The 27,209-nt window shown below is 50.6% G+C and overlaps 1 protein-coding gene across 3 annotated transcripts in view; it reads left to right on the top strand.

Annotated features, from left to right (window-relative positions):
• Positions 1-22,624: 22,624 nt before the first annotated feature.
• Positions 22,625-27,209, top strand: part of SLC19A1 (solute carrier family 19 member 1) — a 31,127-nt gene continuing 26,542 nt past the window's right edge. For 2 of the 3 annotated variants that reach the window (XM_075318902.1, XM_075318901.1), the window contains exon 1: positions 22,625-22,724. The gene's annotated coding sequence lies outside the window, so the exon portion shown is untranslated. Of the gene's footprint in view, positions 22,758-27,209 lie in introns of all 3 variants that reach the window. The other variant, XM_075318899.1, reaches the window with a different exon arrangement.

Genomic DNA, 27,209 nt, shown 5'->3' with positions numbered 1-27,209 from the left:
TGTGCTAGCATTTCTCCTGTGGTGTTGCAATCAGTGTGTCAAGAGTGGGAGAAGAGGGTTGCAATCCAACACCAATAGGCAGCACTTTGAACACATTTTATAAGTGGTCATAAAATTGTAAATAACTAATGAACGAATAAAGTCATGTTAAAATCAAGCACACCATTGTTTTTCATGTGAAATGCTCAATAAGTTTGATGTGTTACATGACCCTCTTCCCATTGAAAAAATTAAAGTTGTATCCAAAATGGCCAACTTCAAAATGGCCGCCATGATCACCACCCATCTTGAAAAGTTTCTCCCCTCCTATATACAAAGGAGCCACAAACAGGAAGTTGATATCACCAACCAGTCCCATTTTATTTGGGTGTATCCATACAAATGGCCCACCCTGTATATATATATATATATATATATATATATATATAATTTTTTTTTAAAGAAGTTAGAAATCTATTTGTTTAGATTTTGCGTTGTTTGGCTATTCTCACTTTAACGGATGAAAATAAACAACCGAGATGGGGAAATTTACATTTCTCACATAGTTACATAAAGGTGCATCTCAGGAAATTAGAATATCATCAAAAAGTTCATTTATTTCAGTAATTCAATACAAAAAGGAAACAGATATATTATATAGAGTCACTACACACAGAGAGATCTATTTCTATATATTATATAGAGTCATTACACACAGAGGGATCTATTCCTATATATTATATAGAGTCATTACACACAGAGGGATCTATTCCTATATATTATATAGAGTCATTACACACAGAGTGATCTATTCCTATATATTATATAGAGTAATTACACACAGAGGGATCTATTCCTATATATTATATAGAGTCATTACACACAGAGGGATCGATTCCTATATATTATATAGAGTCATTACAAATGGCCAACTTCAAAATGGCCGCCATGATCACCACCCATCTTGAAAAGTTTCTCCCCTCCCATATACTAATGAGCCACAAACAGAAGGTTGATATCACCAACCAGTCCCATTTTATTTAGGTGTATCCATACAAATGGCCCACCCTGTATGTATATATATATATATATATATATATATATATATATATATATATATAAATATATATATATATATATATAATTTTTTTAAAGAAGTTAGAAATCTATTTGTTTACATTTTGCGATGTTTGGCTATTCTCACTTTAACGGATGAAAATAAACAACCGAGATGGGTAAATTTACATTTCTCACATAGTTACATAAAGGTGCATCTCAAGAAATTAGAATATCATCAAAAAGTTCATTTATTTCAGTAATTCAATACAAAAAGGAAACAGATATATTATATAGAGTCACTACACACAGAGAGATCTATTTCTATATATTATATAGAGTCATTACACACAGAGGGATCTATTCCTATATATTATATAGAGTCATTACACACAGAGGGATCTATTCCTATATATTATATAGAGTCACTACACACAGAGAGATCTATTTCTATATATTATGTAGAGTCATTACACACAGAGTGATCTATTCCTATATATTATATAGAGTCATTACACACAGAGGGATCTATTCCTATATATTATATAGAGTCATTACATACAGAGGGATCTATTTCAAGTGTTTATTTCTGTTAATGTTGATGATTATGGCTTACAGCTAATTAAAACCCAAAATTATATCAGAAAATTAGATTATTATATAAGACCAACTGAAAAAATGATTTTAAACTCAGAAATGTTGGTGTCTACTGAAAAGTCTGTACAGTAAATGCCTCATTACTTGGTCAAGGTTCCTTTTGCATGAATTACTGCATCAATGCGGCGTGGCATGGAGGCGATCAGCCTGTGGCGCTGCTGAGGTGTTATGAAAGCCCAGGTTACTTTGATAGCAGACTTCAACTCATCTGCATTGTTGGGTCTGGTGTTTCTCATCTTCCTCTTGACAATACCCCATACATTCTCTATGGGGTTTAGGTCAGGCGAGTTTGCTGGCCAATCAAGCACACTGATACTGTGGTTAGTAAACCAGGTATTGGTACTTTTGGCAGTGTGGACAGGTGCCAAGTCCTGCTGGAAAATGAAATTTCCATCTTCAAAAAGCTTGTTGGTAGAGTGAAGCATGAAGTGCTGTAACATTTCCTGGTAGACGGCTGCGCTGACTTTGGTCTTGATAAAACACAGTGGAGCTACACCAGCAGATGACATGGCTCCCCAAACCATCACTGATTGTGGAAACGTCACACTAGACCTCAAGCAGCTTGGATTGTGTCTTCTCCAATCTTCCTCTAGACTCTGGGACTTTGAATTCCAAAGGAAATACAAAATGTACTTCTTTTGACAACACCTTGGATCACTGAGAACAGTCCAGTTCTTTTTCTCCTTGGCTCAGGTAAGACGCTTCTGGCGTTGTCTATTGGTTATGAGTGGCTTGATAATAGGAATGCGACACTCGTAGCTCATGTCCTGGATACGTCTGTGTGTGGTGGATCTGGAAGCACTGACTCCAGCAGCAGTCCATTCCTTGTGAATCTCCCTTAAATTTTTAATGGCCTTTTCTTAACAATCCTATCAAGGATACGGTTATCCCGGTTGCTTGTGCACCTTTTTCTACCACACTTTCTCCTTTCTCTCAACTTTCCATTAATATGCTTGGATCCAACACTCTGTGAACAGCCAGCTTCTTTAGCAATGACCTTTTGTTGCTTACCTTCCTTGTGGAGTGTGTCAATGACTGCCTTCTGGACATCTTTCAAGTCAGCAGTCTTCCCCACGATTGTAGCCTAGTGAACCAGACTAAAGGCCACTTTACACACTGCGATATCGGTACCGATATCGCCAGCGTGCGTACCCGCCCCCATCGGTTGTGCGACATGGGCCAATCACTGCCCGTGTCGCACAACATCACCTGGACCTGTCACACGGACTTACCTTCCCTGCGACGTCGCTGTGACCGGCGAACCGCCTCCTTTCTAATGGGGCGGTTCGTTCAGCGTCACAGCGATGTCACAGCAGCGTCACTGAACCGCCGCCCAATAGAAGCGGAGGGGCGGAGATGAGCGGGATATAACATCCCGTCCACCTCCTTCCTTCCACATTGTGGCCGGGACGCAGGTAAGGTGAGGTTCCTCGTTCCTGCGGTGTCACACGGAGCGATGTGTGCTGCCGCAGGAACAAGGAACAACTTCGTTACTGCTGCAGTAATGATATTTGAGAATGGACACCCATGTCACCGATGAGCGATTTTTCATGTTTTTGCGACGATGAAAAATCGCTCATAGGTGTCACACGCAGCGGCATCGCTAACGCGGCCGGATGTGCATCACAAATTCCGTGACCCCAACGAGATCACTTGAGCGATGTCGTAGCGTGTAAAGCCTGCTTAAGGGATCATTTTAAACACTTAGGATGCCTTTGGAGATTATTTGTGGTAATTATTTTAACTTTCTGAGATAATGGCTTTTGGGTTTTCAGTGGCTGTAAGCCATAATCAAGAACATTAATAGAAATAAACACTTAAAATAGATCACTCTGTGTGTAATGACGCTATATAATATATGCTTTTCACTTTTTGTACTGAATTACTGAAATAAATTAACTTTTTGATGTTATTCTAATTTATTGAGATGCAAATATATTAATTCTGCACATGTAGATATCCTCCTAAGAAAGACAAAACCTCACTTTTACTTTCTTAAATATTCAGGTCTATTAACCATTAATAGAGATGAGCGAACCCGAGGTCCTGAAGTTCGGTGTTTGTACCAAACACAGACTTTACAAAAAATTCAGAGCATGGATTCAGAGCTTGGGTGCTCTATGTATGCCAACCACTCATGCGAGCGTCTCTGTGCTCGGGTACACTTGATACTCAGCCCAGTGCGAGCCGCTTGCAGTGTTTGATCAGCTCGCACTGGGGGTAACAACTGCATGATCGTATGTAGTGTGCACCCCACAAAAAATTGACTTTTTACAGGACTTTTTATGCGGTTTTCTTACAAAATTTGTACCATTTATGTTCATGCCCAAAATTGGGGAACCCGAAAGTAAAAACATGGTGCTATATCCCAAAAAAACATGTGTCAACACTACATGATTTGTACTTTCTGCAACTTCCTCCACTACAGCTTCCACTGGCAGCGTCACTTCATAAAATTTCATTATATGAAAGTGGATCTGGGCTTTATGGTCAGAAATCATTAAGGAGGTTATAAACTCCCGTATAAAAAAAGAGCTGATGTGCCAAAATAAACCACAGATAACAGAGCTATGGAAGGTGAACGGTGCAAACTACTTAATGAAACCCAATGTCAAAAATGATTTTTATCCCAAAATGCATAGATTACAAAAACGTTGGCTCCAGGGGGTCTCCATATATTTTAACGTTCTCTGTAAAGTTATACTCAGATAAACGCTTTATTGATAAATCTGGCTAAAAACACCAGGTCACACTTTTTCCAAACATATTACATTTCTATACATCATCAGTAAAACCATGTATATTTAGTGCTGACAACTTTCGTGGATGTGCATCAGGAGGGCTGCTGTTATGGGTGTGTTACAGGCAGGGCCGGACTGGGACTGAAATTCAGCCCTGGAACTCAAACCAAAGCAGCCCACATGTGGTGGCGCACTGGCGGTATAATACCGGCGGCGGCCAGCAGCATTGAAAATTGGTGGCGGGGGCCGCTCACCGGACCCCGCCGCTATAGTGGCGGCCGGCGGGTGGCAGCAGCCACAAAATAATTTTAAACAGCAGGCAGTGCGGGCAGGGCCGGCTCCAGGTTTTTGTGGGCCCCGGGCGGAAGAGTCCCAGTGGGCCCCATAAACACGCAGACACACACATACGTACACATATATATACATATTTAAAGACAAACTCACAAAAATACATATAGAACTGACACATCTATACAGTCATATACACTGACATACATAGATACACATCATACATGCATACAGACACACACAGCTCTGCTACATACATACACACATAGCTCTGCTGCATACATACACACATAGCTCTGCTGCATACATACACACATAGCTCTGCTGCATACATACACACATAGCTCTGCTACATACATATGTGTCGCCCTGGGCAAGCCAGGGGACACAGGTCACAACACCACCACACCCCACACTCCAGGTAGGCACATCTGCTAACCAGAAATCCTTGTTGCCTTCCTCCAGGAGTCTGTTGATGCACACCAGGGGGTGGGCCAGGCGGTTGGCTCCGCCCACCAAGGGGCTCACAACTCTGGAGGCAGGAAGTAACCAGGCAGAAAGCCCAGGCAGGGCAAGTGTGAGGAGCTAAAGAGAGAGTAAACAAGCAGTGAAAGTAAGAGAAGTGTAAAGGAGAGAAGCAAGTAAAGTGACAGAAGGAAAGAAAGCCTGAGAGCCCAGCTGTGTGTAGGGCTAGAACAGCAAGGTCAGCGACGGCGGTGACTGTTTGGAGGGGGACAGTTTGGAAGTTCCTGGAAGGGACCCCGTTGGCTGTGTGCCCGGTGGTCTGGAGCAGTGTTCCGAAGGACAGTCAGCACCAGGGCAGGGGCCTCTCGGACCCCGGCAAGGCTAGGAGTCGCCAGATTTGCCAAATCCGTCAGTGACGGGGACGCAGATCCCCCAGCAACCAAGTCCCGATTGACGGCAACAGCCCGACCATTACCGGGGAGACACCGCCACCGCCAAGGCACAAGTTTCCCCAGGGCCAGCGCCTGCGGGCAAAGTGTAGAGCTCCTCCGGCCCAGATTGCAGTCGGGGAGCGGGTAACCGGAGGGAATCCACCGCTACCATCAGACAACACAGGTGCAAGGAAGAGAAACGTCACCGTTACCTACCGGGAGTGCAGGTGCAGCCGTCTGTGGGACCGTCCTACCAGCCGTTGGTTTACCGTACAAACTGTGTCCGTGTGTCAGGCTGAGTGAGTACCATAGTGCCGCAAGGCACAGCGCTGCCCCCGCGCCCCTGCGCCCTCCAGGCCCTACACTTCACATCTCATCACCGGGCCCCGGTATCACCAACCCCTACCCACGGAGGGGCAACACAACACCTGGCTGCTCCGCATCACCATCCCCGGGACCCCCACACTGAGCAGCGGTGGTGCAATCACCACAACCGTGGGTGGCGTCACGAACTATAACAATCCCCACACCCAACAAACACCCCCTTTCACTCACGGGCGAGGAGTGTCGCTCGAGACACCCCGGGATCCGGCCCACGGCTCGAGGCACCAGGAGCAACTGCCGGACCCGAGCAGAAGGGGTGAGCGCGGTGTGCTGACACCCTCCTCCCCGCCCGCGACAACTTGGCGTCACGAACAGGATCTTACCGCTCTGCCGTCAGGTAGAGGTGCGCCTTGTTACCGCCGGAGGCATCCGGCAGAAAAATTTCAGAAGCCGCCATCTTTGGCGCGAAAAGTTCCCGCTCGAGCGTCTTCTCGAGCAGTAGAAGCGCGAAGGCCAAAACCCCGCCCCGAGAGAGGAGGGGCCGGAAAGAGCTAAGGGGGACGGAAACAAGATGTCTGCGCCCGACGGAGCCGCTGGAGGAGCGGTGGTCGCAGCCGCAGCGGCACACGCGGATGGGAATGGGCCTGCCCAAGTCCCGGTTGTACCGGCGGGAGGTGCCGCGGCCCCCGCGCTTGCTCAGGTCATGCCGTTTTCCTTGCCCTATGCACCCGGAGCTGCCTGGCTACCGCAGTATGACGGGAAACCGGATGCCCTACAGGCTTTCCGGAAGAAGCTTAACCCGTTGCTAGAGCTGTATCCCCTGACTGATAAGCAACGTGCGGCGATAGTGTTGGGCCAGTTAACCGGTGCGGCGGAGCAGGAAGCGGAGACCTGGGCCGAGGGGGACCGGCTCTCTGTAGCCGCCATCTTCGAGAGGCTGCAGACTGCCTTCGAGACCCGGACCGAAGCTGAGCTGAGGATGCAGTTTTACCAGTGCCGGCAACGAGCTGGGGATAGCATTCGGGACTATGCTCTACGTCTGCAGACCGCCCTCCGCACGCTGAAGCGGGTGAACTCTATTAATGAGGCGGATAGCAACAAGATGTTAGTGGAGCAATTTGCGCAGGGGATGAGGTCCCCTGAGGATCGTAAACAACTCCGGCTGTGGGCCCTAGAACACCCTGATGTGGACTTCGCTGTGTTAAAGGAGCGGGCTATTAAAGCACTACAGCCCCTAGCTGCTGAAGTTCTGGAACCCGTCCCGTGGCCCGTCGAGACAGCTCCTGTTATGGCGGCCTCAGCCAAACCAACCTCTGTAATGCCTGCAGCCCCGAGCAGCACCGTAGAAGAGTTGGCCGCCCAGGTCCGTCGCCTGGACGGAGACCTTGCCAAAATCCTTGCTGCACTGCAACCTCTGACCAGATCCCAGCCTCCAGCGCAGATACAGCTCGCTGACAGTCCCGAAGATGTTCCCTGGATGCAGCGGAGAAGCGTTAACAACCCGCGGAGCAAACCTCCAATCTGCTACAAGTGCCGTGAGCCGGGCCATTATTACCGACAGTGCCCGTTAAACGAGCAACCCCTGGGGCCCCGGGCTAATCCTCAGGAGTAGAACACCGTGGCCCCCCGTACTGGCGAGACCGATATGTCGGGGCCCGCCCTATCATCCCCGTGGCTGTGGACGGCATACCAGTGATGGCTCTCTTGGACACTGGATCACAGGTAACTACCATACCGTACACGTTGTATCAGCAGTATTGGGCCACAGACGAGCTGGCGCCTCCAGACCCTAGTATAAATTTGATTGCCGCTAATGGACTTCCATTGACCCAGGTGGGGTATAAAGAAGTGGCTATGACAGTGGGGCAAGCTGAACTGCAACATCATTATTGTGATCATGAATGAACCCAGTGATCATAACCCGAAAATAGTGCTGGGAACCAATGTGATGGAACACTGCATGGCTGATGTGTTGAACCTTTTGCAACGGCTAGCCGCCACGGCGGCGGGGAGCCGGCAGAGGGCTGTGCAGCGTGAGATCCGCGCCCTGATGTACCGCCAGCATGTAAGCTCAACAGGAGGGGAGATTGGTGGAGTGCGAGTGATGGATGTTGCTCCATTGACTGTGCCCCCTAGGAGTGAGATGATGATCTGGTGTAGGGCAGCAGTAGGGCCTCAGGGGCGTGACTACCCTGCGATGATGGAGCCCATGCCTTCCGAGCACTGGCCCACTGTAATGGCCGCCCGAGGGGTGGTGGATGTGAAGAAAGGGAGAGTGCCTGTGAGAGTGCTGAACTGTGGAGAGGAAGAAGTCAGGCTTCCCCGGTATGCCACCATTGCCAAACTGCTCACCCTGGACCCTCACACTATCCAGGAAGCCCATCCATCCACACTCCCACCTACCACCAGCACTTCCCCACCCCAGGGGGACACCAAGGAGTGGCACCAACAGCTACATGTGGGCACTGATGATACCCCTACACATCACAGGGCAGGGGTACACAGGGTAGTGCAGGAGTACGAACAGGTTTTCAGTAAGCACCCCCTAGACTTTGGGCAGATCAAGGGGGTCCAACACCACATTCCCACGGGTGAACATCCCCCTATCAAAGAGAGGTATAGACCTATTCCCCCTGCACATTACCAGTGTGCCAAAGATATGTTGAAGAATATGAAGGAGGCAGGGGTTATTCGGGACAGTTGTAGTCCCTGGGCCGCTCCGTTGGTACTGGTCAAGAAGAAGGATGGTACCATGCGGATGTGTGTGGACTACCGGAAGATCAACCAGATAACCCATAAAGATGCCTATCCATTGCCTCGTATTGAAGAATCTTTGGCTGCACTGAGAACTGCAAACTACTTCTCGACCCTTGACCTCACCAGCGGATACTGGCAAGTGGCCGTGGCCCCCGAGGACCGGGAGAAGACCACCTTCACCACCCCGATGGGGCTCTGCGAATTCAATAGCATGCCGTTTGGGCTGTGTAATGCCCCCGGGACCTTCCAACGGTTGATGGAGTGCTGTTTGGGACATTTAAACTTCGAGACCGTCCTGCTGTATTTGGATGATGTGATTGTTTATTCCCAGACGTATGAAGCCCATCTGGAGCACCTGGCCGAGGTGTTCGCGTCCCTTGCCAAGTTCGGGATGAAGTTGAAGCCCTCGAAGTGCCATCTGCTGAAACCCAGGGTGCAGTATCTAGGACATGTGGTGAGTGCGGATGGTGTTGCCCCCGACCCTGAGAAGATCACTGCCATCCAGAGCTGGCCGAGACCAACCACAGTGAGGGAAGTAAGGCAGTTCCTGGGTCTGGTAGGGTACTATCAGCGTTTTATCAAGGGGTACACGAAGATGGCTGCCCCCATGCCAGATCTCCTCGTGGGACAGACCAAAGGTGGTAGACCCATTGGAGCCCCACTGTTGTGGGAGGACAAGCATGAGGAGTCCTTTGGCCAGTTGAAGGCGGCCTTGACCGGAGAAGAGGTCTTGGCGTACCCTGACTATGGGCGCCCGTTCATTCTCCACACGGACGCCAGTAATGTGGGGCTAGGAGCGGTCTTGTCCCAGGTCCAGGATGGAAAGGAGAAGGTGATTGCCTACGCCAGCCGAAAACTCCGGCCGACCGAAAGGAACCCTGAGAACTATAGCTCCTTCAAGCTCGAGCTATTGGCGTTGGTGTGGGCTATCACAGAGCGGTTCCGCCACTACCTGGCGGCACCCAACAAACACCCCCTTTCACTCACGGGCGAGGAGTGTCGCTCGAGACACCCCGGGATCCGGCCCACGACTCGAGCCACCAGGAGCAACTGCCGGACCCGAGCAGAAGGGGTGAGCGCGGTGTGCTGACACCCTCCTCCCCGCCCGTGACAACTACACACATAGCTCTGCTGCATACATACACACATAGCTCTGCTACATACATACACACATAGCTCTGCTACATACATACACACATAGCTATGCTACATACATACACACATAGCTTTGCTACATACATACACACAGCTCTGCTGCATACATACACACATAGCTCTGCTGCATACATACACATAGCTCTGCTGCATACATACACACATAGCTCTGCTACATACATACACACATAGCTCTGCTGCATACATACACACATAGCTCTGCTACATACATACACACATAGCTCTGCTACATACATACACACATAGCTCTGCTGCATACATACACACATAGCTCTGCTACATACATACACACATAGCTCTGCTACATACATACACACAGCTCTGCTGCATACATACACACATAGCTCTGCTGCATACATACACACATAGCTCTGCTGCATACATACACACATAGCTCTGCTGCATACATACACACATAGCTCTGCTACATACATACACACATAGCTCTGCTACATACATACACACATAGCTCTGCTGCATACATACACACATAGCTCTGCTGCATACATACACACAGCTCTGCTGCATACATACACACATAGCTCTGCTGCATACATAAACACATAGCTCTGCTGCATACATACACACATAGCTCTGCTACATACATACACACATAGCTCTGCTACATACATACACACATAGCTCTGCTACATACACACAGCTCTGCTGCATACATACACACATAGCTCTGCTGCATACATACACACATAGCTCTGCTGCATACATACACACATAGCTCTGCTGCATACATACACACATAGCTCTGCTACATACATACACACATAGCTCTGCTACATACATACACACAGCTCTGCTGCATACATACACACATAGCTCTGCTGCATACATACACACATAGCTCTGCTGCATACATACACACATAGCTCTGCTGCATACATACACACATAGCTCTGCTACATACATACACACATAGCTCTGCTGCATACATACACACATAGCTCTGCTACATACATACACGCAGCTCTGCTGCATACATACACACATAGCTCTGCTGCATACATACACACATAGCTCTGCTACATACATACACACATAGTTCTGCTGCATACATACACACATAGCTCTGCTACATACATACACACATAGCTCTGCTACATACATACACACATAGCTCTGCTACATACATACACACATAGCTATGCTACATACATACACACATAGCTTTGCTACATACATACACACAGCTCTGCTGCATACATACACACATAGCTCTGCTGCATATATACACATAGCTCTGCTGCATACATACACACATAGCTCTGCTACATACATACACACATAGCTCTGCTGCATACATACACACATAGCTCTGCTCCATACCTGCTCCATACCTGCTTCCAGGTATGACATCCCTTTGTCACGTGATAGTATTTTGAACACGCCCCTATCACGTGACAAAGGGACGTCATCCCTGGAAGCAGCCCATACAGTCTAGCATCTACACTGAGCACAGTGTGACCGCTGGTGAGGTTTGCGCGCTCACGAGATTATGGGCGGGTACTTGCTGATAACAGTCACAGTCCCGCCCATAATCACTTGCCTGCGCACACGTCACCAGCAGTCACAGTGCTCAGTCCCGTGAGACTGGCACTGGGCATGCGCGGGGATGGCTGGAGCAGTGGGCGGCGTCCAAAAGTATGGAAATCAGCGATGGGGGCGGCATACAGGACCAGGGGGCAGAATAACGGCCATCAGGCTGCCCGCCCCTGTGTCTGATTTATAGAATCCGAAGCCAAAAAGGTACCTCTTTATAAACTCTTTTTTTCGGTCAGAAAGTGGCCACAATACTAACAGGGACCTTTCTAGAATGCAGCCCACGAGCTGCAGAGGGGGAATCTGTTAGGTTTTAGGGGAAATTTCTGCTGACAGGTTCCCTTTAAAATAATACTTAGAAATATAATGTTTACATATGTGTGATGACATGATGCCTAAAGAAAACTACAATTCATCCTGCAAATTATAGATAGAGATTTTTATTTCAGAAAAGAGTTGGAATTATTATACGTATCATTTATCCAAAAAAAAAACCAACACATTGTTCTGGTCAGTAAGACCCTAATTTCCATCAGTTGAAGGATTAAAGGGGTTATCCGGTTTCTTTGACATTTTTCTTTTTATTTCCCTATTGGGCTACATTGGGGCAGGTAGGTAGATAGAGAGCACTTACCTGCCCTGCTGTCAGCCCCTCTCCCCCGGCTCAGAGCGGTCATGTGACCGCTCCTGCCGCGATTTTGCTGCTTCCGGTCATTTCATGTCAACATGGGCAGGGCCATGTTGACATGCAAATGTGGAAACAGCATGTCGCCTCCCTGCTGGGTGTCTACAGTGTGATGAGCCCCGCCCCCCTTCCCTGCACCCTCCCACACATTCCCCCGCACCTCTTTTACTCTCCAGTAACCTCCCCCTGCACTGCTGTGGGGTCCGTGACCTGGGGGCGTGGCCTGGCGGCAGCTGCCATGGTGTCAACTCCAGCACCGGGCCCCCTGCTCAGGATAACACATTCAAATGTACCGGCATCACAGATCACCGATGCCGGTATATTTGAAAGTGCTGATGAGAAGCAGCGCAGCGCTGCTTCTCATCACTGTCCCTCCCGCTGTCTGTGCTCTCTTCAGCACAGCGGTGACGTCACTACTGTGCTGATATGTCCAGAGCACAGACAGCACGCGAACGTGCAGGAGCGGCGGGGACCGAGGAAGGGTGAGTATGTATTCCACATGTGTTCCCGATGGGGATGGGGATGGGGGGGGTTGCAGAGCCATATGTGTGCGTGTACAGAGCCATATGTGTGCGTGTGCGGTGCAGAGCTATATGTGTACGTGTGCAGAGCCATATGTGTGCGTGTGCGTGTGCGGTGCAGAGCCATATGTGTGCGTGTGTGGTGCAGAGCCATATGTGTGCATGTGCAGAGCCATGTGTGTGCGTGTGCGGTACAAAGCCATATGTGTGCGTGTGCGGTGCAGAGCCATATGTGTGCGTGTGCGGTGCAGAGCCATATGTGTGCGTGTGCGGTGCAGAGCCATATGTGTGCAGAGCCATGTGTGTGCGTGTGCGGTACAGAGCCATATGTGTGCGTGTGCGGATCAGAGCCATATGTGTGCGGTACAGAGCCATATGTGTGGATGTGCGGTGCAGAGCCATATGTGTGCGTGTGCGGTGCAGAGCCCGATGTGGGGCTGTTATTTGCAATGCTGTAGTGATACCAGGTCAGGTGCTAGGGAAGGGAAGAATACTGACAAGGAATGTTGTGCAGGGGGCGGGCAGAGGGCGAGGCTGGACACTGGGGTGGGTGGTGACAGCTCTGACTGAGGTTTTGCACAGGAAGTGGTCATGTTTGCTGGATCTGAATGTAAACAAGGTGCTGCAGAGAATAAAGGGATAATTCAAGAGGAACAAAAGTTAGAAAACAAAAAATAACAATGTAGGGGTGATTTATATGACAATACAGCACAGATAAACTCAAAAATTTTTGTTAAGCTAATGTCGGACAACTCCTTTAAATTTAAAACTTTGCTTTCCTACGGAGAGCTGCCACTCTTTTTTGGGGGGTGGGTTTTTCTTAAGAAAAAAAATACAGGAATACATATTGATGCCTTTTATATTTGTCTATCGCTTATATAAGTGTAGTGAGTATGTGTGTAATGTATATATATATATATATACTAGAAGGTGGCCCGATTCTACGCATCGGGTATTCTAGAATTTACGTATTGTGTAGTTCATGTATGATTTTTGTTATATATATATATATATATATATATATATATAGATGTTGTTGTGTGTAGTTACCAAGTGTTTGTGTAGGGGCTGTACATGTTCTGGGTGTTGTCTGGGTGTGACGGGGGGTGAGAGCGGTGTTGTATGTGTGTTGCGTTGTTTGTGGAGCGCTGTGTGTCTGTAGCGTTGTGTGTGTGTTGCGCGGTTTGTGTGTGTGTGGTGTGTTTTGGGGGGAGGTATGTTTTGTGCAATGTGTGTGTTGTGCGGTATGTGCGTATATTTGTGTGTGCCGCGGTGTTTGTGTGTTGGGTGCTGTGTGTGCGCAGCGTTGTCTGTGTGTGTGGGTGTCTGTGTAGGGCAGTTGTTTGTGGTTCCCAGTGTGTGTGTGTGGTGTGTGGTGTGTGGTGTGTTGTGCAGTGCGCGCGCGCGCGCGTGTGTGTGTGTGTGTGTGTTTTGGGGGGAGGTGCGCACTCCCAAACGTGCTCCATCCCCCATGCAGCGCACTCCCCATCGTGCTCCATCCCCCATGCAGCGCACTCCTCATCGTGCTCCATCCCCTATGCTGCGCACCCCCCATCGTGCTCCATCTCCCATGCTGCGCACTCCCAAACGTGCTCCATCCGCCATGCTGCGCACTCCCAAACGTGCTCCATCCGCCATGCTGCGCACTCCCAAACGTGCTCCATCCACCATACTCTGCACTCCCCATCGTGCTCCATCCCCCATGCAGCGCACTCCCTATCGTGCTCACCCCCCATGCTGCACCAGCATCAGCCTCTCTGCCCCCAGCATCAGCTTCTCTGCCCCCAGCATCAGCCTCTCTCCTCCCAGCATCAGCCTCTCTCCTCCCAGCATCAGCCTCTCTCATCCTAGCATCAGCCTCTCTCCTCTCAGCATCAGCCTCTCCTCTCTGTCCCCAGCATCAGCCTCTCTCCTCCCAGCCTTCCCCAGCATCAGCCTCTCTCCTCCCAGCCTCCCTCCTCCCACCCTCCCCCAGCATCAGCCTCCCTCTCCCAGCCTCCCCCAGCATCTGCCTCCCCCAGCATCAGCCTCTCTTCTCTCAGCCTACCTCTCCCAGCCTCCCTCCTCCCAGCCTCCCTCAGCATCAGCCTCCCTCTCCCAGCCTCCCAAAGCATCAGCCTCCACCAGCATCAGACTCTCTCCTTCCAGCCTCCCCCAGCATCAGCCTCCGCCAGCATCAGCCTCTCTCCTTCCAGCCTCCTCCAGCATCAGCCTCCCTCTCCCAGCCTTCCCCAGGATCAGCCTCTCTCCTCCCAGCCTCCGTCCTCCCAGCCTTCCCCAGCATCAGCTTTCCCCTCCCAGCCTCCCTCAGCATCAGCCTTCCCCAGCATCAGCCTCTCTCCTCCCAGCCTCAGCCTCTCTCCTTCCAGCCTCCCCCAGCATCAGCCTCTCTCCTTCCAGCCTCCCTCAGCATCAGCCTCCCTTTCCCAGCCTTCCCCAGGATCAGCCTCTCTCCTCCCAGCCTCCTTCCTCCCAGCCTCCCGCTCCCAGCCTCCCTCAGCCTTCCGCTCCCAGTCTCCTCCAGCATCAGCCTCCCCAAGCATCAGCCTCCACCAGCATCAGCCTCTGTCCTTCCAGCCTCCCCCAGCATCAGCCTCTCTCCTTCCAGCCTCCCTCAGCATCAGCCTCCCGTTCCTAGCCTTCCCCATGATCAGCCTCTCTGCTCCCAGCCTCCTCCAGCACGCCGTGCTCCTCTGCCGACACTCACACACCCGATCGCATCCACTCACACACACCCGATCGCATCCACTCACACACACCCGATCACATCCACTCACACACACCCGACCGATCGCATCCACTCACACACACCCGACCGATCGCATCCACTCACACACACCCGACCGATCGCATACACTCACACACAACCGATCGCATACACTCACACACACAGACACTGACGATATCGCACATACGCGCTCACAGTCACAACATCCGGACATACCACATGCTTCTGGCCATGTGATCCTCCGGCAGGTCCTGGAAGCTCACAGCACAGTATCGAGGCCGAGAAGCAAGCGATATCGCCGGATGCTGTGAGTGTGTGGATGCGATGTGTGTGTGAGGTGTGTGTGAGGTGTGTGTGAGGTGTGTGTGAGGTGTTTGTGAGAGTGAGTGCGATCTGATGTGTGTGTGTATGCGTGTGTGTGTGCTGTTATGTTTGTGCGTGTGGAAGTCCCGCCGCTGCAGGACCTTGATTTACTGATAACTATGCAAGCATGGTTACCAGCGCAACACGTCCCCTGCTCGCACGGGAGCCAACACCAGCATACGGCGGCGGCGTACGCTGATGTGGGCTCCCGTTGGTGAGGGGGGAAAGGGGGGGGAGTACAGTACTCACCTGGGATTCGTGGCTCCGTGACCGTGTCAGTTCGGGCAATGCGGGGGGGGGGGGGCGAGAGCTAACGTCTATTGCGTGAGGGGGGCGGGGCGTGGCGTGGGCGAGTTGCCAATGCCTGCAGGGTGCCGGGGCGAGAGGCCAATCTGTGGGGGGGGGCAGAGCCTGGGCGAGCGGCTGGCCAATCCGTGTGGGGGCGCAGCCGGGGCGAGAGGCCAATCCGTGTGGGGGGGCGGGGCCATGGCGAACCCAGCGGCCAATCAGCTTTGTGTCACCGCAAGGACATGTCACGGTGACACAATGTCACCGTGACACAATTTTGGAGCATGACAGACAGAATAAGGCAATTATATATATAGATAGATATATATATATATATATATATATATCCACAGTGGGTAAAATACATATTGAATTTAAAAAATGGTTTAGGGTCCCCCATATTGTGATACCCAACACATATAAAGCATATAGCTACAGGCTGCAGCCCCTAGCTGTGTGCTTATCTTGGCTGTGTATCAAAATGAGGGACTCCATGCATTTTTTTTTTTTTAATTATTTAAAAAAATAATTTTAAAAAACGGCATGCAGTTGCCACAAAATTTTGATACCCAGCTATGATAAAGCCGACAGCTGGGGTTGGTATACTCAGGCTGGGGAGACCCATTGTTATTGGCCCCCCAGCCTAAAAATAGCAGTCTACAGCTGCCCAAAATTGTCACGTCCATTAGATGAGACTATCATGGCACTTTACCTGGCTCATCCCGATTACCCTGCTGGGGTAGCAATCGGGGTAAAATAAGGGGTTAAGGACAGCTCACAGCTACCACTAAGGCCTAGATTAGTAATGGGAGGCATCTATGAGACCCCACATTATTAATGTGTAAGTGAAAAGAAATGATTACTCTCAGTGAGAGGAACAAAATTAAAATTTTGTATTTGTGATACCTTTTAATGGCTAACTAAAATAAAAATAAAATATGATGTTATAAAGCAAGCTTTCGCGACATCTCTGGTCTCTTCCTCAGGCATGGTATGACAAAATATCTGAAGAAACACAAATATATAAATAAAACAGAGCAGAACTATGCATAGTAAAAGGACATTTAAATAAACAAACACTGAGCTTAGAAAGTGAATCCTTAATTAGCTTTGATTAGTGGTGTGAGTTTTATTGTCCCAATATCCATGTAGGATCAGAGGCATGGTGCCCTAGCAGTCTCTGGAGCTGACCTCTCAGATTTTGTAATGGGTCATAAATCCTCCTGAGAGGGTGAGTCCTGTGTCCACAGAGTTACACATTGTGATGAATTTGTATTCCCAGACCCTGCGATGGCTCTGTGATCTGAAGTTGCCTTTTAATATGACAACTTTCATGTGGTTTATGTTGTGTCCTGGAGCGCAGAAATGTTTGGTCACAGGTAAATGGATTTTTTTTGTCTGTAATTGTGTGGCGGTGAGATCTCATCCTTGCTCTCAGTCTCTGTCCTGTTTCTCCAACATAGAGGCCCCTAATAGGTATGACTGCACTGTTGTATAGAAATTCTGCATCCTGTGCTGTGTGTTTCCAGTTACTGTACTCCTTAAAGTTTGTATTTCCATTTGGACCTTTTTCTTGGTGCTGTAGAAAACATGAATAAGATGATTCCGTAGTCTCTCTCTGGCTAACACGGTACCAAAACCTTTTTCTTTTAAGTGAAAATAAACACAAATATCGAAAAAATTCTTTATTTACTATTAAATACAAAAAAATCACTCTCTATGTCCAGTATTTTAACCCCAAACACCCAGTTAGGACATAATCCACACAAGGTCCTACAATGATTCCAGCTCTGCTACATACATACTGAAGTCACAGGGCACGAACACAGAACATGTCTGCACACTGTAGCTTCAGGCAAAGACTGACTGAGCTGCAGCTGGGAGCGGTGGTGTCAATCAGTTTATCTGCAGTCAGAGCCGGAGGTTCCCACGGTAATCCACCTGTAACCACAGGTAAACTCACCTCACATGACCTCATTGAACTCAATGAACTCACCTCAGGTGAACTGAGTTCACAGACTTTTCTTTTGCTTTTTTTTTCCAAGAGATGCCGATTTGGTGCTGAAATTTATACATCATATTCCTGCACCAAATCTGCATCTTCTGGCAAAAAAAGTATCAAAACACGATGTAGTTTTGATGTGGTTGTGATACGATTTTTTGCCAGGAGATGCAGATTTGGTGCAGGAATATGGTGTATAAATTTCAGCACTAAATCTACATCTCTTGGCAAAAAAATGCACAAAAACAGTTTTGACGCCGCTTTGGTGCGGCTTTCTGCCAGGAGATGCAAATTTGGTGCAGACATTTCCAGTTTGACCCACCAATCCCGAATATGTGCAGATTTGCCCATCACTAGTGATACATCTCCAGACCATAATTCTGGTATGAAGACAGCTGCAGTGACTGTAAAAGGCTGATAATTATGGTACATTTGTCGCGGGCGGCGGGGCGCTGTGCTCGCTAACGCTCGGGTCCAGCGCTGCTGCTGCTGCTCGGTGGCTCAAGCGGTGGGCAGGATCCAGGAACTCGAGCGGCGCTCCTCGCCTGTGAGTGAAAAGGGGGTAGTTTGTTTGGGGATTTAGTCCGTGACGCCACCCACGGGTTGTGGTGAAGATGGGCACCACCGCTGCTGGTGACGGGGATACCGAGAGCGATGGTAGGAAGCAGCTGGGATGTTGTTTTCCCCCTCCGTGGGTAGGGGTTGGTGGTCCCGGGGCCCGGTGGTGAGACGGGGAGGCAGGGTCGGTGAGGTGCAGGGTTGCAGGGAGTGTACGGTATCAGCAAGAGATGCACAAAGACTCCGATAAACCAAACGGCTGGATGGACGGGTCCCGCAGGTGGCTGCTGTGTCTCTCCCCGGACAGGTGATGGTGGCTGTCTTTCCCTGCACCTTTGTATACTGTGTTGACTCTAAAGGCTTCCCAACGGTAATCCGCTCCCCGATGTATAGATACCGGAGGAGCCCGTTTTGCCTGCAGGCGCTGGCCCTTGGACTCCTAGCCGGTGGCAGTGGCTGTATGTCCTCACGGTGTGAGCGGTTGCCTTCAATCGGGACTTGGTTGTTAGGGAACCCCGGGGGTTCCTGTCACATTTGGATTTGACTATTGTCGGCGGCTCCAAGCCTGGTCGTGGTCCGATGGCCCTGCCTGGGTGTGCTTAGCTTCACTTCGTTCCCCGGTCCAGTACCGGTGGGGCACCGCCCAGCCCCGGTCGTTACGGCTCTGCGGAGTTCCACCAACTCCTGCAGACGGCCACCACCGTCTGCCAACCTTGCTGTCAGTGTCTGGGCTCCTACACAGGCACCTGCAGTACGTGACCTCTCACTTTCACCTCCAAGGCTAAACTGTCACTTTTCTCGCCTCCAGGCCTCTGAACTCCTCGGTGGGTGGGGCCAACCGCCTGGCTACGCCCCACCTGGTGTGAACATCAGACCCTGGAGGGAGGCAACAAGGGTTTTGTGTCTGACTAATGTAACTGTCCGGGGGTGGGGGTGTGTGTGTGTTTTGTCTGTGGCTACCTGGCTAGTCCAGGGCGCCACACATTCACATGTACATATGAATTGGATGAAAATCTCGCATTGCACTCGGACCAATGTTATTCAATAAAGGAGAGCAGATTAACAAGACCCATGTCACTCGCACCCATACGAGTCTATGGGTGCGAGTGAAACATTGGACTGCATTCAGATGACATCCAAATGCAGTGTGATAATCGCATCAGCTGACGATTGAGGAGATGGGGAGATTAATCCTTCCCTCTCTTCCTCAGCGGTGATCTGATCGCAGAATCAGATCACAGTTGGATGACACTTGGTTCATGCTGGCAGAAGAGTGGGAGCCGAGGGTGATTAGCATATCGCATCCGATGTTATCGCATCACATGCCATAGCATCGTGTGTATTCAGCCTAAAGGGGGCTTTACACGCTGCGACATCGCTAATGCGGAGTCGTTGGGGTCACGGAATTTGTGACGCACATCCGGCCGCATTAGTGATGTTGCTGCGTGTGACACCGATGAGCGATTTTGCATCGTTGCAAAAACGTGCAAAATCGCTCATTGGTGACATGGGGGTCCATTCTCGATTATCGTTACTGCAGCAGTAACGATGTAGTTCGTCGCTCCTGCGGCAGCACACATCGCTCCGTGTGACACCGCAGGAACGAGGAACCTCTCCTTACCTGCCTCCCGGGCACTATGCGGAAGGAAGGAGGTGGGCGGGATGTTCCGGCCACTCATCTCCGCCCCTCCGCTTCTATTGGGCGGCCACTCAGTGACGTCGCTGTGACGCTGCACGGACCGCCCCCTTAGAAAGGAGGCGGTTCGCTGGTCACAGCGACGTCGCCGGGCAGGTAAGTGTGACGGGTCTGGGCGATGTTGTGCGGCACGGGCAGCGATTTGCCCGCGTCGCACAACAGATGGCGGCGGGTACGCACGCTAGCGATATCGGGACTGATATCGCAGCGTGTAAAGTAGCCTTTAGGCTATGTGCCCACGGGACTTTGTACCTGCGGATTTATCCGCAGGTTTACCGCAGCTGCTCCCCGGAAACCGCAGCTATTTATAGCTGCGGTAGTACAGCGAAATATCTGCAGTAAACCTGCGGACATTCGTGCAGCTTACCTGCGGAAGTCCCGGCTTTATCTCCATAGTGGAGGGTCGGAATTCCACAGGTATTTCCGCAGAAAGAATTGACATGCAATTACGTGCGGCTGTGGGACATCCGCAGCATATTCCGCAGCCGCACATACCGCAGCGTGGACACAGACACTTCTCATGCCCCGTAGGATAACATGGGGAGTCTCTGTGCATGCTGAAACCTGCGGATTTATCTGGAAAATCCAGAAAATCCGCTGATTTTCCACAGATAAATCCGCAGGTTTAATCTCCAGTGGCCACAAGGCCTTATGCCGGCGTCACACGGTACGATATATCGGGCGATATGTAGGCGGGGTCACGTCGTTAGTGACGCACATCCGGCATCGTTAGAGATATCGTAGCGTGTGACACCTCCGAACGACTGTGAACGAGCAAAAATACTCACCTTATCTTTGCTCGTTGACACGTCGTTCATTTTCATAATGTCGTTCCTCCTTCTGTGCTCCGGTTGTTTGTCGTTCCTGGGGCAGCACACATCGCTCCATGTGACACCCTGGGAACGACGAACACAGCTTACCTGCATGTTGCCGGCAATGAGGAAGGAAGGAGGTGGGCGGGATGTTACGTCCCGCTCATCTCCGCCCTTCCGCTTCTATTGGCCGGCCGCTGTGACTTCGCTGTGACGCCGAACGTCCCACCCCCTTTAGAAAGAGTATGTTCGCCGCCCACAGTGAGGTCGTCCGGGAGGTAAGTACTTGTAACGGGGGTAAACGACTTTGTGCGACACGGGCAACAAATTGCCCGTGACGCACAAACGACGGGGGCGGGTGCAATCACTGATGTGATCGCACGATAAATCATCCCGTGTGACGCCGGTATTAGAATCAAAATAATCTGTAAAAGTTTCTTCAGCTTCTAAAAAACCACAAACACCGTAATTTTTTTTACAGACAGGGTACAAAAGTGCCTTATTTTTACAGATTGTCCCGGAATTTTTGAACTGTTGGCGTCTCAGGGAGGGGTCCGGCTGGGGTACTGTTGGCGTCTCAGGGAGGGGTCCGGCTGGGGTACTGTTGGCGTCTCAGGGAGGGGTCCGGCTGGGGTACTGTTGGCGTCTCAGGGAGGGGTCCGGCTGGGGTACTGTTGGCGTCTCAGGGAGGGGTCCGGCTGGGGTACTGTTGGTGTCTCAGGGAGGAGTCCGGCTGGGGTACTGTTGGCGTCTCAGGGAGGGGTCCGGCTGGGGTACTGTTGGCGTCTCAGGGAGGGGTCCGGCTGGGGTACTGTTGGCGTCTCAGGGAGGGGTCCGGCTGGGGTACTGTTGGCGTCTCAGGGAGGGGTCCGGCTGGGGTACTGTTGGTGTCTCAGGGAGGAGTCCGGCTGGGGTACTGTTGGCGTCTCAGGGAGGGGTCCGGCTGGGGTACTGTTGGTGTCTCAGGGAGGAGTCCGGCTGGGGTACTGTTGGCGTCTCAGGGAGGGGTCCGGCTGGGGTACTGTTGGCGTCTCAGGGAGGGGTCCGGCTGGGGTACTGTTGGCGTCTCAGGGAGGGGTTTGGCTGGGGTACTGTTGGCGTCTCAGGGAGGGGTCCGGCTGGGGTACTGTTGGCGTCTCAGGGAGGGGTCCGGCTGGGGTACTGTTGGCGTCTCAGGGAGGGGTCCGGCTGGGGTACTGTTGGCGTCTCAGGGAGGGGTCCGGCTGGGGTACTGTTGGCGTCTCAGGGAGGGGTCCGGCTGGGGTATGTACTGCTCAGGGGCGCCTGGTTGCACCAGAGCTACAAGTTATTTACTTGGTGCTGCAGCAATGACCACTTGACTCAGGTACAATTGAAAGCTTGGAGGGAAGAATCCGCGCCGGTTTCTATCACATATCTCTGCCGCTGATCCGCACCACGGACAGCACACGGATACAGCAGAACAGCGCCGCATGTGCACATACCGCGGAGCAGCTAGATGGCGCTGCCGTGCCCCGATTACGTGTTGTTTTGCTTTGTTACTATGCATCCTGGGAAATGTAGTCACGTGTGGAATGCCGGGTACTGTGCACAGCAGCAGACGAGCTTGTGAATATAGGGGAACGGGCATTGTGACCTGAGCGCGGTGACAGCGGCTACATGCGGTGAGTGAGCGGCCTGCCAGGACGGCGGCGCAGGTAGGTGACAGCGCTGTGTCAGAGTATAGGGAGCACGTGGCAGGGTGACATGCACTGTACACTGCTGGTATGTGGATGCCCAGTGCCATGTGTCAGCGCACCAGTGTATGCCTGCGGGCACATGATGATGTCCACGGGTGTCCTGTACATGGCGCTGTACTGTCTGCATTGTGCCACCTGGGTACTGAGCGCAGGAGGTAACTGTGTGTCCTGGGTAACAGGGCACCACCAATATGGATGACCACTAGTGATGAGCGGGCACTACCATGCTCTGGTGCTCAGTACTCATAACTAGTGATGAGCGGGCACTACCATGCTCGGGTGCTCAGTACTCGTAACTAGTGATGAGCGGGCACTACCATGCTCTGGTGCTCAGTACTCATAACTAGTGATGAGCGGGCACTACCATGCTCTGGTGCTCAGTACTGGTAACTAGTGATGAGCGGGCACTACCATGCTCAGGTGCTCAGTACTGGTAACTAGTGATGAGCGGGCACTACCATGCTCAGGTGCTCAGTACTGGTAACTAGTGATGAGCGGGCACTACCATGCTCAGGTGGTCAGTACATGTAACTAGTGATGAGCGGGCACTACCATGCTCAGGTGTTCAGTACTTGTAACTAGTGATGAGCGGGCACTACCATGCTCAGGTGTTCAGTACTTGTAACTAGTGATGAGCGGGCACTACCATGCTCAGGTGTTCAGTACTGGTAACTAGTGATGAGCGAGCACTACCATGCTCAGGTGTTCAGTACTTGTAACTAGTGATGAGCGGGCACTACCATGCTCAGGTGTTCAGTACTTGTAACTAGTGATGAGCGGGCACTACCATGCTCAGGTGTTCAGTACTTGTAACTAGTGATGAGCGGGCACTACCATGCTCAGGTGTTCAGTACTGGTAACTAGTGATGAGCGGGCACTACCATGCTCAGGTGTTCAGTACTTGTAACTAGTGATGAGCGGGCACTACCATGCTCAGGTGTTCAGTACTTGTAACTAGTGATGAGCGGGCACTACCATGCTCAGGTGTTCAGTACTTGTAACTAGTGATGAGCGGGCACTACCATGCTCAGGTGGTCAGTACATGTAACTAGTGATGAGCGGGCACTACCATGCTCAGGTGTTCAGTACATGTAACTAGTGATGAGCGGGCACTACCATGCTCAGGTGTTCAGTACTTGTAACTAGTGATGAGCGGGCACTACCATGCTCAGGTGTTCAGTACTTGTAACTAGTGATGAGCGGGCACTACCATGCTCAGGTGTTCAGTACTGGTAACTAGTGATGAGCGGGCACTACCATGCTCAGGTGTTCAGTACATGTAACTAGTGATGAGCGGGCACTACCATGCTCAGGTGTTCAGTACATGTAACTAGTGATGAGCGGGCACTACCATGCTCAGGTGTTCAGTACTTGTAACTAGTGATGAGCGGGCACTACCATGCTCAGGTGTTCAGTACTTGTAACTAGTGATGAGCGAGCACTACCATGCTCAGGTGTTCAGTACTTGTAACTAGTGATGAGCGGGCACTACCATGCTCAGGTGTTCAGTACATGTAACTAGTGATGAGCGGGCACTACCATGCTCAGGTGTTCAGTACTTGTAACTAGTGATGAGCGGGCACTACCATGCTCAGGTGTTCAGTACATGTAACTAGTGATGAGCGGGCACTACCATGCTCAGGTGTTCAGTACATGTAACTAGTGATGAGCGGGCACTACCATGCTCAGGTGTTCAGTACTTGTAACTAGTGATGAGCGGGCACTACCATGCTCAGGTGTTCAGTACTTGTAACTAGTGATGAGCGGGCACTACCATGCTCAGGTGTTCAGTACTTGTAACTAGTGATGAGCGAGCACTACCATGCTCAGGTGTTCAGTACATGTAACTAGTGATGAGCGGGCACTACCATGCTCAGGTGTTCAGTACTTGTAACTAGTGATGAGCGGGCACTACCATGCTCAGGTGTTCAGTACTTGTAACTAGTGATGAGCGGGCACTACCATGCTCAGGTGTTCAGTACTGGTAACTAGTGATGAGCGGGCACTACCATGCTCAGGTGTTCAGTACTTGTAACTAGTGATGAGCGGGCACTACCATGCTCAGGTGTTCAGTACTTGTAACTAGTGATGAGCGGGCACTACCATGCTCAGGTGTTCAGTACTTGTAACTAGTGATGAGCGGGCACTACCATGCTCAGGTGGTCAGTACTTGTAACTAGTGATGAGCGGGCACTACCATGCTCAGGTGCTCAGTACTGGTAACTAGTGATGAGCGGGCACTACCATGCTCAGGTGCTCAGTACTCGTAATGAGCAATTGGATGCTTGGACGGACTCTACTCGTCAATGGAAAACGAAAGAATGGGCAACTTGAGCATCTTTCTGGAAAATCTTCTGGAAAAATCCTCGATTTCCCCATTGATGTCCATTATACTCAGTACACAAGTTGCTCCTGTCTGCTTGTTAAGAGTATCGAGCACCTGAGCAAAGTAGTGCCCGCTCATCACTAGTGTCAATGCCAGTGTACAGGGCGGTGATGGACACCACCAGTAGTCTCTCCCAGTTACAGCCGGACATGTACCCTCATACGGTCGCTGGCTTGGTCACTGAGGCCAGGTCTAGGCCAGGAGGTCACATTGCAGGTGAATGGGGTCACGGGCGGCACGATGGCTCAGTGGTTAGCACTGCAGTCTTGCAGCGCTGGGGTCCTGGGTTCTAGTCCCACTCAGGACACCATCTGCTAGGAGTTTGTATGTTCTCCCCGTGTTTGCGTGGGTTTCCTCCCGGTACTCCGGTTTCCTCCCACACTCCAAAGACATACAGATAGGGAATTTAGATTGGCAACACTGTTCCCATTGGAGCTCACAATGTATGTACAGTGCTGTTGAATTAATAGCACTATATAAATGAATATATATATATATATATATATATATATATATATATACTGTGATCCACAATGTCCTGTAACTGTGCCAAGAATGGTGCAAAAAAACCCAACTGGTTCTTACTGTCCTCTCCTTGTGATAATTTGTGGATCACAAATGTTTCACTGTCTCTTGCAGGCTCTTTGCTTCTCTGATGTGTCCTGTGGCCATTACTCAGGAGCTCAGAAAAAGACAAATATTAGTTGTAAACTTACTAATGAATTCTCAGATAGGCCTAAGCCACACAGCGAGAAAATCAGTGCAAGTAGAGTGGGATAAAACATCACATTCCCCTCGGACCAATATTAGCCTGTGTGTCAGCGCACATGAGCGATTATTTTCTCAGCCCTAATCAGACCAAGAAAACAATCACAGCATGCTGCTACTGTAATGTGATCATTGTTTCTCTCACACCCATTCAAGTGTATGGGGTGAGAGAAAAATCGCGCTGCACTCACGGTACACCGGTGTACCGCGAGAATAGCAATAGCCAGCAACGGAGGAGAGAGAGAGAGAAATCCCTCCCGACTCTTCTCAGTGCCGGCCCGCCCCCTGCAGCTGAGGTCCGATCACACAGTTGCAGGGATACTAGCATGACACTCAGCTCTGCTGTACTGCTAGCGCAAGCCCAGTGTCATGCGAGCATCGCACTAGTGCCCTGTGTGGCCTCTTAAGAGGGCTTTACACGCTACGATATCGTTACTGTTTTATCGTCGGGGTCACGGTGTTTGTGACGCACATCCGGCGTCATTAACGTTATCGCAGCGTGTGACACTTATGTGCGACCTAAAACGATTGCAAAAGTGGCAAAATCATTTGCCGCGGAGAGGTCGTCCTAAAACCAAAAATCGTTCACCTCTCATTAGCGATGTTGTTCCTCGTTCCTGCGGCAGCACACATCGCTGTGTGTGACACTGCAGAGTGACGAACATCTCCTTACCTGCCTCCACCGGCTATGTGGAAGGAAGGAGGTGGGCGGGATGTTTACATCCCGCTCATCTCCACCCCTCCGCTTCTATTGGACGTCTGCCGTGTGACGTCGCTGTGATGCCGAACAAACCACCCCCTTAGAAAGGAGGCGGATCACCGGCCAGAGCGACGTCGCAGAGCAGGTAAGTGCATGTGACGGGGGAGTGCGATTTTGTGCGCGACACGCAGCGATATGCCCGTGTCACACAAACGATGGGGGCGGGTACGCCATTACCGATATCGGTACCGTGTAAAGCCCCCTTTACTCTCCAACCAGCAATGGACAGAACAACACAGAAGCTAGAGAAGGCAAATGGGGCACCATTTTTAATAAAATGGTATTGCCAAAATTTTCTTTTTTAGCCCTAAATACTTGCATTTAGGCCCGTTTCACACGTCAGTGAAAAACACTGACATTTTTCACTGGCGTGTAAAACACGCACATGTCCCTCCGTGTAACGTGAATCACGGCACACGTGGGTTGTCTAAGTGCAATCCGGGCTCCGTTCTCCGTGGCCCGTGATTGCACTTAGAAATCAACTCACCTGCGCCCG

The sequence above is a fragment of the Anomaloglossus baeobatrachus genome, chromosome 7 (assembly GCF_048569485.1).
Source record: "Anomaloglossus baeobatrachus isolate aAnoBae1 chromosome 7, aAnoBae1.hap1, whole genome shotgun sequence".
In the NCBI taxonomy this organism is placed as follows: Eukaryota; Metazoa; Chordata; class Amphibia; order Anura; family Aromobatidae; genus Anomaloglossus; species Anomaloglossus baeobatrachus.
This window is presented reverse-complemented; position numbering and strand designations above follow the sequence as displayed.